Raw genomic sequence first — 16,125 nt, 5'->3', positions numbered from 1 at the left:
ATTACTAAAGTATGCATGTTAAATCCCAGACTCTGAGTTTGTTACTAGTTGTGAAGAGTATGAGGGTGTTGGTGGGAAAACATGACAAAAATTGAGTGCAGCGCTACAAATCTGCTACACACCTAGGGGCAAGGTTGCTGGGTTCAGAGACCCTACAGAGCTAGAGTGGCTCGTAAATCCACTCACTTATACAAGCACCTTGGTCTCTGCACCCAGAAACACACACACTCAATACCCTTGAGATAGTCCTAGGGCTTAAATTTATTGTCACACGCTCTGTGCAGCGCTTCAAACAAGTGTGAAAAGCTGATTACTTTAGTTCTCTAAGGAACTGGACAGTTTAAAGTCTGTGTGTTAAAACCTTGGAAGAAGGAGATGTGGCTTGGGGCGTCAAGATGGGAGGTCGCACTCTGAGAGTGCTCCGGACCCCTCCGCCATCCGCCACAGAATCATGCTGTATCATCCACCTGCTGACCCCCACATTCAGTGACCTGTCGCCGCTGGACGCCCCCCTTGCGTGTCTAGGGGCCGGAGTTCCCGCAGAGCTGAGGACGAGGATGCGGCCGCGCCGATCTGACCTGTGACCTGCTGGAAGGCCTGCCTTCAGTGCCGCCTCCCTGCCTTCAGTGCCACCTCCCTTCAGGCCCAGGGGCTAGAGCTGCTGAGGCCCCTCCAGGTCCCTGAGATCATCGCGGACCCCCCCAGAGGTGATGAGTGTTTGGGATGGCCCCAGTGGAACGTGGCGGTGCACATGAAAGCGCTCCACCTGAGGCCCTGATATGGAGGCCTCCTGCCTGAAGCGTGACGGTGCAGTGCCTGAACCTCAGCACCTGTGAATAGTGACTGATGAGAGAAACCTTGCTGCCTCCCGCTTTGCCCGACAGTGGCTCTACGCACAGTGAAAACAGGGCCTGGGATGCCTGAGGTGCAGGGATGACCATGGCGCTGGGGGGTCTGAGACCCTGGATGGAGGAGACATGCAAGAAGTAAATCGGCGGGCGAGGAGGATCGGCTGAGGGTCCCCCAAACACTCAAACCCACCTCCCTCTCTTTTCATCACCACAATCGGCTTGGGGTGCAAGGACACCTAGCGGGCTACTTGTTGGCTCGTCAGTCATTGGGGCGACACAGGATCACGGGCCCATGAGAGGTAGAACATTCAGACCCTCCCTGCGTGCCTGGACAGAGACAGCAAGGAACTCCAAGCACAACACCACGGGAGACCGGGCCACCACAACGGAGCACTGTTATAAATAAGGGCCAAAGAGGCCATGGGAAGGTGTGTGGGCAGCCCCTGTAGTTCTGATCCTGCCCGCCTCAGGCCCGCGGGGAGAGCAGTGGAGCTGGTGGGGGAGGGGGACTCCTCCATCCCCAGTTCCTGTCGCACCCGCTGCTCAGTCAACCACTCCAAAGTGATCACATCTACCCGCCATGTGTAAGGAGAAACGGGTGGCGCCCTCATCACCCCAGGCCCATATAGATAAATACTCTGCCCTGACTGGGGGCCGGGGGGGAGAACATGGCAGAGGGGCCCACTGCAGCAGGACACACTGCAAAAATCCCACAAGGCATCCAGTCCTCACAAACTGCAGTTGAACATAAAATTGGGGAAGTAAAAGTCGAAATGGCTTTACTGTGACAAAACCTTAAAAATGCCACAATGCGTATCACTGAAACTGAAGAATGCATCTCCACAGTGTAAGATGAAGTCCAGGAATTAAAGACTAAAGTAAACCTCCTGCTCACCAATACCTACGAACTGCAGCGCTAGGCAGAAGACGCCAAAAATCAATCGCGACGTAACAATCTGCGCTTCATTGGTTTTCCAGAAGGAAACGAGGGTGCCCGCACTGGTGACTTCCTTGAGACATGGCTTAAGACATGGATTCCCACCGAGAAACTGTCTTCATGCTTCTTTGTGGAACATGCCCACAGGGCACTTACAGTGACACCACCCCCAGGGCAGGGTCTGCCCCCAGGGCTCTCATAGCCTGCTTCCTCAACTTCCATGGTTGTGACTGTATCCTGACAGAAGCCCGCCGTCTTGACGGCATACACTACCAAAAAAAAGATGATCCTAATTTTTTCAGACTATTACCGTGAAGTCCAAACAAAAAGACGCTCTTACGATCAAGTGAAACAGAGACTAAAAGCCCTACAATTAAAATACATGCTTCTTTTCCCTGCCCGCCTCAAGGTCCTGCACGTGGGAAAGGCCCACTTCTTTGATAAGCCAGAATCAGCATGGGAGTAGGGAGCTGAGGAGTGGCTGCTCCACCTGGGCCTGGGGACAGGGAGTCCTCCTGGCCGGTTCTGGACTCACGGATCTGGGGCAACTGCAGGGGACCACACCGCAGGGGTGGAAATCGATGCATCTATCTAAATCGCCAGTTCCCTGGATTAACACCACACTGAAACCCCTCACAGCCTGACCTGGCTGACCCAGCCCCCCCAGCTTGAGGGGTAAAGATTAAGCCCCTCACCAATAATCTGAATGACTATTGTGGTTCGTGATAAAGACAACTGGGGTCAGCGGGCAGAACAAACATAAAGATCCTGCTTTTTGGAGGTGTCCACCACTCCATAGCACTCAAGTTTTTGCTCTTTTCTTTCAAGTTATTTTACTAGATCGAAGGGTGACAGACACTTCTCTGGTTGGGGAGGGAAGTTGGGAGGGGGAATCATTGGGCACTGCACAGTTAAACACTTTTTGTTCATTATGTCATTGTTATGTGGTATCAGACACTCATGCACACACTGGATTCAGGCACAAGCGTACATCTATAACATAGGTCCTCTCACTAGGCCTCGGAGACTCTTCACTCAGGGGATCTCCTGGGCCTCACTCTTCAATTCTCCAGTTCCATGGCTCCATACACCATAATGTTGTGGAATGTCAATGGCCTCCTAGATAAAATCAAAAGGGCTGTTTACTCACAATGTCTACGTCCTTCGATTCTACTCCTTCAAGAAACAAACCTTATGGGGACTAACTGCCCATTCCTAGCCTTTTACGGCTTCAACAGGGTTAATCATGTGGGCTTTACACGTGGGACCAGGGGAATTGTGATACTCTTCCATCGCAACTACCTTGTGGTGGTACACTGAACATGGCCTGATCGCCTTGGGAGGTTCATCACCCTAACGGGAATGGAAGGGAGACAGCCCATTAACCTTCTTAGCATATACGCTCCCCCTAAGGATTGGAAACATTCCTCACTAAACGAACAGACATAATCGTCCAGATGCCCATAGACCCACCATCATAGGGGGTGAAATGAATGCCGTTTTTGACCTAGACCTGGGCATTAAGGGACCCTCCTCACAGTCCAGACGCAATCGTTCTGCTCTTCTCAACAAATGTGTATGTAACTTGAGTTATTGGGATGCTTGGTGCACTTGGCATCCTTGCTCCCAGCAATACACCCACACCTCGACGGCCCATCACACACACGCTCGCATAGACAAGCTCATTATGCCGGCCACTCATCTTCATTTGCTCACCCACGTGCAGATGCTCGCCAGGGACATCTCTGATCATGGAACACTGCTCCTGAACATTGGCTCCCCAGATGCCACTTGGAGACTGATATGGCGACTCAATGCCTGGGTTCTACAGGACGCAACCTACTCCCCCGATCTCCGTGTTGAAATTGAACAATACTTTCGAGAGAATGCGGGTAGCGTCCACTCCAATGTAACGCTTTGGGCAGCGGGTACGTAGGTTATCCGGGGCCACGCTAAGGCTCTCTTGCGCTGGATAGAAAAGGAGAAACAAGCGTGCACAACGGAGCTTGAGGCCCGAGCACTGCTGCTGGAACGAGAGCTGAACCAAGGTGGTGGGGTGGACCGGGGCGGGCCCTGGAGCTTGTGCGAGAGGAGCTCAGGACCCGTTCCCTTGAGGAGGCGAAGCTGCTTTGGCGCGATTCCCAGGCGCGCATATATGGATGGGGGGATAAAAATAGCAAACTATTGTACCAACTGGCCCATGGACCGTTAGGAGGATGAGTGGTTCCAGAGATTAGTGACACAACCGTATAGACCTGTACCTAAACCAACCATTGAAAGGGATGCCCCACTTCTACATGAGATCTCTCTCCCCTGCCTTTCAACAGTGTTTAGTCGCACGTTAGATGAACCTATATCACGGGAGGAGATCGGCGAGGCTATATCGACACTGAAGCCGGGTGACACCCCTGGTCCTGACGGCTACCCTGCAGAATAATATTCTAAATTTAGAGACATACTGATGCCCCACCTTCACGACCTCTACAGTGAAGCACTGCATAGGGGTCACTTGCCCGAGGAACTAGACCAGGCTACTCTATTAGTCCTCTCAAAATCCCATCCCCCTTCCAGGTCATGTGCTGCATACCAGCCCATCTCCCTAATAAATGGCGAAATAAAAATATTCTCTGCTATCTTAGCTAATCGCCTTAAGATGGACATTCGCCATCTAGTCCACCCCGATCAGTGTGGCTTTATACCCACTCGGGGACCCGACACTGCTTAAGGAGATTGCACGCCGCTTTGGCACACCGACGGAGCATTGACTCCACACTGACATTACTATTAATAGACTTTGAGAAGGCGTTTGATTCTGTAGACTGGGGATACCTTGAGAAAATGGATCTGGGAGGCACCTTCCGTTGTATGGTGCAACTTCTTTATCAGAGGCAGACTGCCAGGGTTCTGGTAAATGGAGTATTGTTGGAGCCCTTCTCTGTGGGGAGGGGGACGCGGCAGGGGTGTCCACTGTCCGGTCCACTTTGCCCTCGCCTTAGAAACCCTAGCGCCTCTGATTCGTCAGGAAGCCTTCCCTCACAGGATGGAGATGGATGGGGGTGAAGAGGATAGCATTACCACGTTTTCTGTACATCTTCCAAAATCTCCCTATTCAACTCCCTCGCCAGTGGTTCTGAGCTAGGCGCCGCCTCTCCTAGGATGTATGCCAGCAGGATCCATACGAAGACGGTTTAGGCATGACAAATTTATACCTGTACTACTTGGCCATGCACACACTGGTCATTAATGAGTGCCTTAACGGGGGATAGGATGACCCGCCCTACCGCCTAGAACTTTCTATCATCGGGTTCTCCAGAATCATGGATATGCTGTATGAAACACCCATCTCTAGGACACTCCCTGAGGTTATGAGCCAGGTTTTCCAGGGGTGGTGCTCTGCATAGAAACACACAGGATGGTGGAACCGAATCACCCAATGCCCACCGTTATGGCAAGGGACATTGCTTCTGGAGGTGGCGGGCCTGGAGGGGATCTCCTAATGGGACAATATTGGCATTACAGTGGTAGGCGACATCTGGGACCGAAATAATTTGAGGTCATTTCAGGAACTTCAACTGAGCTATGCTCTAGCCAATTTTTTGCAGTTGCGACACTCACTGGTGGTCCACATTCCTGGGGACACCTTGGTCCCGGAATTCAGTCCCATGGAGGCAAAAATAATGATGGGAGCCTTGGGTACCGGGGGGATGTCCAGCATCTATCGATCCCTGGTGTTAAACGTTCCTGTTTCTCCTCAATCCCTGCGCTTTCGCTGGGAGGCATGGATTGACCCGATGGACGATGAGGATTGGAGGGACGCCTTAATGGCACCATGTACCCTTCCCATATCTGCCAGACTACACTTAATCCAAACATACTACCTGCACGGCTCTACCGAGCAGGGCTGCAAGCCAACTCTGAATGTAATAGGTGTGCACATTCATTCACGGACTTCTTTCACATAGTCTGGTCTTGCCCTAGCATCACGCACTACTGGTCGCAAATCCTGGGGGAGCTCTCGGAAGTGCTGGGGCTTTGCCCTCTCCTGGGGGTGATGGATAGAGTCAAAGGTACACGGACACAAAAAACATTCCTGGGTATAGCACTGCTTATAGCCAAAAGAGACATAGTGACACACTGGGCGCAGAACACTCCTCCATACCTGACACAGTGGAGGAGGGGACTGGACTGGTGCACCACAATGGAACGCTCAGTTTATCAGTTTAGGGGCTGCCCAAAGAAATTCAACAAAATCCGGTCTCAGTGGCTGAGGACTGTATAATATAATATAATGTATAATTTATAAGGTATAAGCCAAGAAAAGTAGACAAGGTTGTATGGGTTATTTCATATGCAACTATGACTATATGGGTCCAGGAGGGGCTTAAGACCCCCCTCTTTTTACAAATGTACCACAATACATGGAAAAATGCTTGTTTGCAGAACTTTGTATAAAATACAAATTGCTTGACATGTCTAAAGTGCTTGTACCATTTCATCTTTTTTTCACCCAAAAGTAATAAAGTTCGTTATAAAAAAAAAACCTTGAAAGCAGTAATTCTTTTTCTTTCATTTCAAGGTTATAGTAGTTCATTAAACATGTAATAGGCCTCACCACACTCTCCCCGCTCTGAGCAAGTTCTGGCTAGCATGAGCCAGAGTCGGTGAGCCACCCCCTCTTAACTCAATGCTGTAGAGACATGCCGAGTTCAAGAGATTTGTATCAAAGAGACACCAGAAAATTAAAGACACCAAAAAATTAATGAGACACCAGAAGCCAGAAAATTCACCAACGCCCATAAAAAAAATGATAAATGTGAAGAGAGAGTGGGGCCAGCAGCAGCTGCCACATATGTCAAGGGGGAGGGGGCAATGACGGGGACGTGGGAAGCCGAAAGAAAACAATAAATAAAACACACTTACCGGTTCTCCTCGTTGTCGCCGCCGCATCATGCTGCCTCGCTCGTTGTCCTCTTCTAAATGCTGGGACACCAGCACAGGCTCCCCAGCAATCCTGGCGCTGCTTACATGCTAAACATAGCTTGTAGGCAGTGTCAGGATTGGTCTGAGCGTCACTGCCGCTCAGACACAAGCCTGGGTCTGTGCTGTTTCTCTAGCCCGGCTGTTCAACACAGCCAGGCTGGAGAAACCTAAGTGCACATGTGTGTTTGGCTGGCCTGAGGCGTCTGCAAAACACACATGGGGGTTATTACAACTTTGGAGGAGGTGTTAATCCGTCCCAAAAGTTACGGTAAAGTGACGGATATACCACCAGCCGTATTACGAGTTCCATAGGATATAATGGACTCGTAATACGGCTGGTGGTATATCCGTCACTTTACCGTCAATTTTGGGACAGATTAACACCTCCTCCAAAGTTGTAATAACCCCCTTAGTGCACTCTCCCCTCCCTTCCCCCACCTCTCCGTGGCCCAGCCCTGTCCCTCCCTGCAATTGCTGGCTGAACCAGCAGATGCAAAATGAAAAATAAAATGATAGCAAGCTATCGTTTTATTTTTCATCTGCTGGCTCAGCCAGGGGGGCGTCGCCCCTCCGCCACTGGCACCAAGCCTTTTAATTTGCTTTTTGAAAGTGAGTATAATCTTGGCCGAAGGTGCTAAAAAGACAAGGTGTGTGGCACATTTATCCGTATAATAAAAAACGAGCATTACACTGTGACATATATCGAGTTCTATGACAAAGATGTTGGTAATGCTCTACGAGACCACTGTTCCTTTAATCCTCTGTGACTAGTTGTCTTTCTACTCTTTCGGTGACAATTTGTGTTAATATGCCTCAAAACAAATCACACAGTAAACTCAAGAATATTGAGTATTTTAACTTAGAATGACTCAGTTATAAGGATGCTAGAGAAAGGCAAGCACTACAATTAAATAATTAATGTTCATATTACATTGCTTAACTGTTCCATCAATATAACTATGGAGAGAGTTTGAGTTTAGATATTATTTAGCCAGAACTCCGAAAAAAGCGATGAATTGACCCAACAAATTATTTTGGTAAAAGTGCTACATTTTTGGTAGATCCGGCAGAAGAGAAACACACATGCACAATGTTGGAAACAATGTGTCCCTAGTAAGGATTTTTGAATGATGATTTTTCTATAAGAGACATTCAGGTCAAATCCATATGTATATTTGCCTTTGCTAAAAAACAAACCCCCATTGCCATGTTCAATGTGCCTCCATCCACAATTAGGGGCAGATTTATCAAAATGTCACACAGCACAGCAATACACCTTGTTGCACTGCATTGCATAACAGAGAGAGGGCAGGAATGTGCCACATTTAACATTAAATAGTGCGTTCCTGTCCTCTCCTTGTACAAGCGCACAATGTGCTGCCTTGCACCAATGCAGGTACCTTTGCACTATGATGCAAGTATCCCTGAGTTGCAAGCAGGATTACTTTTGTGCAGGAAGGCACATCTTCTTGCACAAAAAAAATCCTGTGAGGGTTTTTCTCTTTCTGTGCGTGGTGCACAGTGCAGCACATGCAGAAAGAGGAAAAAACAAGGAGAAATAAACATATTTCTCTTAGTTACGCCTCCCCTGGGAAGGTCTAGCATTTTGATACATTCTCAGGTCTACCACTCATGGTAAATCTTGGAATGCACCAAAATCCATGGGTGCATGCATGGGAACACCCAGGCTCCACCCATGGAGTGCCTCCCTGGGGCAGAGTAATGGAAGGCAGCACGCCATGCATGGCCATGCAAGGTGGCCTTGCATGGCTTGGCAAATCTCCTTCTTGGTTTTGTGTCGCTCTGCATCCCCTTGTGTGGCACAAGGGCAATGCAAAAGCTAACAAATTAGTTCATTTTGTAAGAAAGCATTGGGATCAACCCTCAGAACTGTTTGTATGTTATAATCGAATAGCCTTACTTATGAGTGCAAAAGCACCCTAATAATTCAAAAATGTTGCTTTTAGCTTTTTTTTCAATGTGAAGAATTTGTGTAAGCAAATCTATGAGCAAGGGTAGAGAATGGGAGTTGCAGGATGGGTTATGAACTTACTCATTTGTTGCCATTTGCAAGCTCCTCTCTGACCGTTTCTCACCTTAAGTTTAGAGATAAACTCCTACCATGGGGAAAAGCTAATCCTTTTCCAAGTTAGGCAGTGGGAAGCTAAAACCTCAGCCTTGGTGTTGATGAAGTGGAAGGCTTATCTCCATTGAAAGAAATTAGCCTTTTCCCCAGAATTGAGCTTGCATGAGCATAATTCCTGGTGCCTCCGATTTTCTCATACAAAATATGCAGGTATACATTTTTACATAAGAAAACGGAATTCACAATTTTTCAGGTATTCTTATCCCCACCAGCAGGTTCCCAGATGTAACCTGGAAAGCATTTAGAAAAACAATAAGTCATAAATCAGCATTCTGCAATCTGCATCCAGGCAAGGTCAGAAACCTGTGGATGCAGATTGCAACTTTTTGGGGGAGTCCAGTCCCCAGTAATCAGGTCAGCAACACAGTGGCTCGCAGTGCGGGCAGTTGTCCTCTGACTTCCCATTCTAGTCACACCCCACCAAATTCCCAGTTCCCTTGTGTAGGAAAGGCCTCCTTTTTGCCCTGGTCACCCCCACACTTTTTGGACAGGTACTGGTGGTTACTGACTCTTGGCTGTGCCCTGGGTACTGCTTACCAGTCCCAGGGCCAGTGCTCTGTGTAAAATTGATATGCAAATTAGGCTAATTATAATTGGCTAAGTTAACCTACCTATAAGTCCCTAGTATATGGTAGGGCATGTAGGTTTAGGGACCACAGCATAGGTAGTGCACCCATAGGTGCACTGCTGAGGTGCCCAGTGTCATTTTAAAGGCAGGCCTGCCTTGCTGGCTGCTTTTAAATTAAAGTTATATGCAAATTCCACTTTGGAATTAAAAGTAGTTCCAAAGTCTCAAACTACCTTATTTTTACATATAAGTCACCCCTAAGATGTGCCCTATGTGCCCCTAGGGCTGGGTGCCATGTAACTATAAGCAGGGACTTTATAAAAATAGTTTTATAAGCCCTGGTGAGGTAAAAACAGCCAAATTTGTTTTTCCCTCATTGTAGTAAATGGCCTTCATAGGCTAGAATGGGGAGACTTTATTTTAATTTTTAAAGTCTCCTTAAATGATGCATACCAAGAATTTGGTATCAAATTAATTGTTGTAATAAATCCCACTACTTCCAGTTGTGGGATTTAATATAACTTGTTCAGGTAAAGAGTTTTAAACTTTACCTGAAAAGTTGCCCATTTCAGCCCTGCATTGTTTTTGCTGCTGTGCTCTGATTGGCCAGCCTCTAGTAGCTTGGCCAAGCTGCCTTGATGAGGTGTGAAGTGGCCTGGCTTCACACAAAGGAATGTGCCTGTGGGAGGGAATCTCCCCTCAGCAGATGGTGAGGCAGGAAGGGGGAGGGCTGCCAAACTGGTCTTCAAAGGCAGAGAAGGACATTTGGAGCAACCAGCAACACCCCCACATCCTGCAACCCCAGACAACTAGGTTGCCCTTGATTAGATTAGGAGAGGGGTGTGTTTATGATTTTTAGCCACACCAGTGGGTGGGCTCAGCCAGATGTAACCACCAAAAATCAGATTCAGCCATGATGGATTTTTAGAGAATGTTGCCTCCTGGGATTGATTTTTGCCACACTTCCCAGGAAGTGGTCATCACAGGGGGAAGGACCCTGCACCTGATTGGAGAACCAGGACTCCCTGCTTTTCACCCAGGAGCAAGGATAAAACTGGAAGACCTGCACCCACACCTCAGATCCCCATCAGATTCCAACAAGGAAGAACCAAAGGAGAAGAAGGACTGCCCTGCTGGACCCTGGCCTGTACCTGGAACCTGCACTCAGAAGGACTGCACCAGCTGCACACTTGAGCTTCACCACAAGAAGGACTTTGCCTGGCTTCAACTGGTTCAAGGAGGGACTCCCTGTTTGCTACAGGTGAAAAATTGCTATCCTGAGTCCCCTGCACCAACTCCTGAAGAAAGCGACCAGCTGACCACTGTCCAGTGGCCAAAAAGGAGTTTGCGCCAGGTGCATTCTGGGAGTTGTAGTCCGCACCCCCCAAGGACCATCTCAGAACTTCTGGACCCTTGGTGAGAGCTGTGGACCCCAAAAGAACATTAAAAGGACATCTGGGAGAAGCCCCAGAAGTTTGGAGAAGTTTGGACAACTTTTGTAAAAAAGCTCCAAAGAGGGACCGACCCGCCGCGGCAACTCTAGCCGGCTTGACTCAACCGCGACCCGGCCTGATTTGTTGGTTCATCCCGGTGAAGAAAATCTCCGAAAAAGAGACGAAGTCCGAAGGTAAAAAGTTGACCGGGACCTCCCAGCCAGCGTATCCGAGGAGGGCTCCATGGACGTCGGATCAAGATCCAGGTTTACCCCTGTCGAAGGATTCCCGCATCGCATATCTGGAGAAGGGCTCCAGGAGGTCGGATTGGACTGGCAGGTTCGTCCCGCTGAAGAAAATCTTCGAAAAAAAGACTAAGGGGGTCATTCCAACCTCGGCGGTAAAAGGCGCTTACCGCCAGACAGAAGACCGCCATGACACCGCCGCGGTCGCGGTAAACCGCCACGGTCATTCTGACCCACAACAGGCAAACCACCAAAATCCCGACATCCAAAAAATTCCGCCACAACAAAGGTCAGAGAGAAACTGGCGATGACCAAACCTCCACCGACACGCCAACAGAAATACGCCCACACTATCACGACACACGAATCCACGCGGCGATCTTTCAACCGCGGTATTTCATTGGCGGTACACACCGCCGCGCTCGAAATACACATACTTGTACAAAACACTACCACATTGGACAATTCAAAATACACACACCTGATACGCATACACACACCACTCCCAAACACCCAAGACAATATAAAACACACACCCACATCACCCATAAACTTCCACTCCTAGAGATTCGTGAACACGCACCGAGAAAAGACATCCGAGCACCCAGACGCCCGATTCACTGTCACCCAGCAATATTAGCACGCACTTCACACAACACAACAAGACACATCACCACACTTAGCACCACACAATCCACCCTACACATCACCCACACCACCCCATGGCACCTTAAAGACACCCCAGGTTCTCTGATGATGAACTCAGGGTCATGGTGGAGGAAATTGTACGAGTAGAGCCACAGCTGTTCGGGACACAGGTGCAGCACACCACCATTGCCAGGAAGAAGGAGCTATGGAGCAGAATAGTCGACAGGGTCGACGCTGTGGGACAGCACCCAAGAAATCAGGACGACATCAGGAAGAGGTGGAACGACCTACGGGGGAAGGTGCGTTCCATGGTATCCAGGCACAAATTTGCGGTACAGCGGACTGGCGGCGGACCCCCACCTCCTCCCCCAGATTTTACAGCATGGGAGTAGCAAGTCTTGAACATCCTGCATCCTGAGGGCCTCGCAGGAGTAGCTGGAGGAATGGACTCTGGTAAGTCTCATCTTCACTACTTCATCCCCCCACCCCACCAGCATGCCAAATCATACCCTCACACTCACCCCCACCCCCATCACACCTACTCCTTGCAAATGTCTCACCATCACAACCCACCCATCCCAAAACCTAGCCCTGCATGCGACCACAAAGCATGGACACCCATCACCAAAGCATGCCCACTGCACATCCCCATCCCACCCCCAAACCACCGTCACAACAGCCCCCTCAAAGGAATGCCAGCACTGGGGTACACGGGCACCCACCCATTGCACGCCATTGGCACACACAGAAGCAATAACCATACTTTTGTACCCCTGCAGGACCCGAACGCCAGGTCACCGCGCAGGAGGGTCCACAAATGTCCACTCCACCCCCAGAAGAGGCCCACAGTGAGGACAGCAGCTCTGTCTCCCTGGATCTAGATGACCAGCCCGGTCCATCGGGGACCTCAGGACAGTCGGTTCCCCTCAGACAGCCACAGGCCACAGCAGACCTTCCCCCCTCTGGGAACACCAGCACAGCACCCACCCAGCGGGCCCATACCTCTGTCCCCAGGACACGTCAATCAGCGGTGTGTCCACCACTGCAGGGAACCCAGGCTAACCCACCACCCCAACAACAACAGGGACCTGGGGGCAGTGGTAATGGGCACACGGTCCAGGGGACAGAGGCCCAGGGAAACAGGGGAACTGGGAGGGCTGCTGTGCGACAGGGGGGGGACAGGCCCAGGGAACCCACTCTCCACGAGGCCCTCTCCTCCATCATGGGAGCATACCACCACTCCGAGGAGACGATGGCGACGGTCCTGGCCAAGTTTCAGGAGATCCGGCTTCTGCAGGAGCAACAGTATATGGGGTTCAGGGAGGAACTAAGAAACATCAGTTCCGCCATGGGTACCATCGTAGTGGCCCTGAATCAGGTAGTCACCACATTGCGGGACACTGTGGCACCTCAAAGGGCCCCTGTCACTAGCATGGACCAAGAACTGCCTACCACCTCCGCCGGCGCTAGTGGATAGGAGGCCCGACACAAGACCAACAGGCCACCAGAACCCCACCCCCTGCAGAAGGAGAACCACCCCGCAAGCGGGACCTGAGATCCAGGAAGAAGACAGAGTAAGATGTCAAGACCCCCGCCAGCAAAGGATACCGCCCTGATTGTCATCCCACTGTCCCACATTGTCACCCTGTCCAACTTTAAACTGCCCCTGCTCCACTTTCCACAGGCATTTGGACAATGCACCTGTGATACTGATTGTCTGGACTCTGCTATGGACAATCCTCCACCATCACCCCTCACCGATTTGCAACCACCCATCCAATTTAGAGCACTGTAATAAACACAATTATTGCACATGAACAATCTGGAGTCAGTCTGTGATTTTAACAATTGTATTAGACATGACCGTGCCAAAATGTTCATTCACATTGTGATGCCAACAAACCGCTGTCACACAGCTGTAGTCCATGGGGAAACAAAGCAGATGTCACGCAGTGGGGCCCACATCTCTGAAAACGGAAGGGAAAGTCACAACACAGTTACCATACGCTGGGGGAAAATAGTCAGACAGTAGAGAGATAGAAGTCTTTAAATAAATGTAATATGCCGGTGTGTACTCTTACCTATGTGTCATTGAAAATACTGCTGTATTACTGTATTCCTGTTCTCTATGTCGTCCTCTTCGCCTTCCTCCTCTTCACTCTCCACAGGCTCCACAGCTGCTACAACACCACCATCTGGACCATTCTCCTGCAGAAAAGGCACCTGGCGTCGCAAAGCCAGGTTGTGAAGCGTACAGCAGGCCACGATGATCTGGCACACCTTCTTTGGTGAGTACATTAGGGATCCACCTGTCATATGGAGGCACCTGAACCTGGCCTTCAGGAGGCCAAAGGTTTGCTCGATCACCCTGCTAGTCCACCCATGGGCCTCATTGTACCGTTCCTCTGCCCTGGTCCTGGGATTCCTCACTGGGGTCAGTAGCCATGACAGGTTGGGGTAACCAGAGTCCCCTAATAGCCACACAAGGTGCCTCTGGAGTTCACCCATCACATACGGGATGCTGCTATTCCGCAGGATGTAGGCGTCATGCACTGACCCAGGGAACTTGGCATTAACATGGGAGATGAACTGGTCTGCCAAACACACCATCTGTACATTCATGGAATGATAACTCTTTCTGTTCCTGTACACCTGTTCACTCCTGCTGGGGGGGACCAAAGCAACATGTGTCCCATCAATGGCACCAATGATGTTGGGAATATGTCCAAGGGCATAGAAATCACCCTTCACTGTAGCCAAATCCCCCACCTCAGGGAAAATGATGTAGCTCCGCATGTGTTTGAGCAGGGCAGACAACACTCTGGACAACACCTTGGAAAACATGGGCTGGGACATCCCTGATGATATGGCCACTGTTGTTTGAAATGACCCACTGGCAAAGAAATGGAGTACTGACAGCACCTGCACTAGAGGGGGGATCCCTGTGTGTTGGCGGATAGGTGACATCAGGTCTGGCTCCAGCTGGGCACACAGTTCCTGTATAGTGGCTCGGTCAAGCCTGTATGTCAGTATGATATGTCGTTCCTCCATTGTCGACAGGTCCACCAGCGGTCTGTACACGGGAAGATTCCTCCATCTCCTCGCATGTCCCAGCGAACGGTGCCCATGAAGAACAACGAGCACAGAGTCAATCAACCCACAGGTACGTTCCCACAGCTTGCACATAACACGATTCACTATGCATTGAATGGCTTGTATGAGTGTAGATGCAAGGCCTAGGTATGTGTGACGCAGTAGTAATTAAGCCATGTGGGCCCTTGAAATGGCGGCTGCCTGACCTGTGAAGTGAGACAGTGGGATGTGAGGTCAATGCGCTGGCGTGGCACACCGTGGCGGTAGGCGGTCGAAGACCGCAGCGCAAAGCCGCATTGATTAACATTGAACCCTATGGGTTTCACGAGCCAATGACGATGTGCGCCGGCGGTCGCGGTACGCACCGCCGCGGGTGTGACCGCCATTTTCTATCTGCTTAATCACTCGATACGTGATCTTCCACAGGAGAGGACCTATACTGCAAGTGCTGCTGTGAGCTCGGTCTGGAAGAGACAATGGCTCATGCGACTGGGGAAAGGGCCCCTGCCTTCACTTCTGAAGAATTGGAGAAACTCGTGGATGGGGTCCTCCCCCAGTATGCGCTACTCTACGGTCCTCCAGACCAACAGGTAAGTACACTGGGACCATGCTTTGTGGGCAATGCCTGTGTTGAGTGTAGTGGATGAAATATGGTGGGGAGGGGAGCGATTGAGGCATGCATCAAACGACAGATGAGAGCATGTGCCACATGGCAAGGGTGGGGATGGGGGGCCACTCACATCGAGCATGCAGAAGGTGATGATTTTTTTTCTCCCCCTGTACATGTCACATAGGTCAGCGCCCACCAGAAAGTCGCTATTTGGCGTGCCATCGCCAAGGATGTCCGGACCCTGGGGTTCCACAACAGACAGGGCACCCACTGCCGGAAGAGGTGGGAGGACATCCGACGCTGGAGCAGTTAGACGGCGGAGGCTCAGCTGGGGATGGCCTCCCAACGTAGGAGGGGTGCCAGTCGTACTTTGACCCCCCTGATGTCCCGGATCCTGGCGGTGGCCTACCCCGATTTGGATGGGCGCGTGAGGACATCACAGCAGACACAAGGGGGTGAGTACAAACACATTCTGCTGACTTTTCGCGCAGTGGAGGTGTCTGGGTGGGGGAGGAGGGCTGTGGGTATTCCTAGGCCAGGGCGATTTCTGTAGGCTAGGCCCCTCCGTAAGACATGGCCCTGTGCCCCCGCCCCACCTCTGTAGGGTGCCAAGT

Source organism: Pleurodeles waltl, chromosome 4_1, assembly GCF_031143425.1.
Source record: "Pleurodeles waltl isolate 20211129_DDA chromosome 4_1, aPleWal1.hap1.20221129, whole genome shotgun sequence".
Taxonomy (NCBI): Eukaryota; Metazoa; Chordata; class Amphibia; order Caudata; family Salamandridae; genus Pleurodeles; species Pleurodeles waltl.
The sequence above is the reverse complement of the archived record's forward strand: the minus strand, read 5'-3'. Positions refer to the sequence as shown.